The 1,900-nt window shown below is 43.6% G+C and overlaps 1 pseudogene; it reads right to left on the bottom strand.

The window, feature by feature from the left end:
• Positions 1-905: 905 nt before the first annotated feature.
• LOC148005663 (small ubiquitin-related modifier 2-A-like) lies at positions 906-1,174 on the bottom strand (annotated as a pseudogene).
• Positions 1,175-1,900: the final 726 nt, after the last annotated feature.

Genomic DNA, 1,900 nt, shown 5'->3' with positions numbered 1-1,900 from the left:
TCTTTGTCACTGTAAGTAAGAATCCGAGTACAAGGGGTTTTGATTTGTTCTTTGTTTTTGTTTTTGGGTCAGTTTTGAATAAGAAGTTTATCTGAACAACAAGATGTTTGACTTGAAAGGGGAACCTACTTAGAAATATTGTTTTCAAGATTAATTTACTCCTACTTAAAGTCAGGTTGGCCTAGATGTAACAGCTAAATTATACATACACATACACATATACATATACACATGCGCGTGCACGCGCACACACACACATACACACACACACACACACACACACACACAAGCTATAGTTGCTCTTGTTTTTACAATGGTACATGAAAAACATACAATTCCCTGAATGCATAAAGTATGCAAGGAGTTTTATGTTGTTGGATTCTTTTGTTAAAACATTTAGAGCAAAATAACTTCCCGAGACAGATAAGAGTTGAGCAAAGGGCTGATAATGTGTGAAGGGAATGTTTGTCCAGAGCCATCCCCCAGATAACCTCCATTTCATGTTAACCAAACTCAATATTGGCCATTCAGGTCTTGTTTTTGTTTTTGTTTTTGTTGTTGACAGGGACTTACTCTGAGCTCTGGCTGGTCTGGAACTAACTGTAGATCTAGCCGTCCTTGACATCAGAGATCTCTTGTCCTCTGTTTCCCAAGAACTGCTAGAAGTAAAGGCATGTGCCACCATGATGGCATAGTTTGAGAAAAAAAGCTCAACAGGCCTGTGCACATAAACCAGTTGCCTTATGTCCAGTAAAGGAATGGGCAAGGAGAATGAAAGAAGAGAAAACAAATGTACTACAGTAGTCAGGGTGTGCTGGACCAGACTTCAGCTTTTTAATGGGAGAATGTATTCTTAGTCTGTACAAAATTTAGGAATATAGTAGCAGTTTCCCTTCTTAGTAGGTTCATCCTGTTTGCTGTTGGAACACAGCAAAGGTATCTTCATCCTCCAGTTCCAACTGTGTGGTTGTGTCTGTTCATTGATTGGAATCTGATCCGCCTGATTGACAAGCTCTGTGGTTTCCAAATAGTTACTTATTAGTTGATGAGTGGCCTCTTAATCTCAAGCTGCACCACAGAACCAGCTTGCCCACATCATCAAATCAACAAAATTGTTATTCTCAGCCTTGACTCTTTCCTTAGGTCTCTTGTTGACTGTGGTTTTTCTCTTCATGAAGGAGGTACCTAGTTAGCACCGAGGGAGCAAGCAAGCATTACTCAAAGCAGAGAAGGGGGTGGCAGCATGGATCAGGCAGAAGGTGTGCCAATACAAGGTTTTCTAAACCTCCTCTCTCCTCTCCCCTCCTCTCCTCTCCTCTCCTCTCCTCTCCTCTCCTCTCCTCTCCTCTCCTCTCCTCTCCTCTCCTCTCCTCTCCTCTCTTTTCCTCTCCTCTCCTCTCCTCTCCTCTCCTCTCCTCTCCTCTCCTCTCCTCTCCTCTCCTCTCCTCTCCTCTCCTCTCCTCTCTTTTCTCCTCCTATGCCTTCTTCTCCTCTTTCCTGTTCCCCTTTAAAATTCTTTTTGCATTTTGTGACAGGTCTTACTATGTAGCCCTACCAGGCTGTACTTGCTGGTTTTGTGTGTATACTTGACACAAGCAAGGAAGGAAGACACAGACAGGAAGGAGCCTCAGTTGAGAAAATGCCTCCATGAGGACCATCTATTTGGCATCTTCTCAATTAGTATTCAATGGGGGAGGGCCCAGCCTTTTGTAGATGGTGCCATTCCTGGGTTGGTAGTCTTGGGTTCTATAAGAAAGTAGACTGTGCAGCATCCCTCCATGGCCTCTGTATCAGCCAGCTCTTGTCTCCAGGTACCAGCCCTACTTGAGTTCCTGTCCTGACTTCCTCCAGTGATGGACTATGATCTGAAGGTATGACTTGAATAATCCCTTTCCTCCCC

The sequence above is a fragment of the Rattus norvegicus genome, chromosome 5 (genome assembly GCF_021556685.1).
Source record: "Rattus norvegicus strain SHRSP/BbbUtx chromosome 5, alternate assembly SHRSP_T2T, whole genome shotgun sequence".
Lineage (NCBI taxonomy): Eukaryota > Metazoa > Chordata > Mammalia > Rodentia > Muridae > Rattus > Rattus norvegicus.
This window is presented reverse-complemented; position numbering and strand designations above follow the sequence as displayed.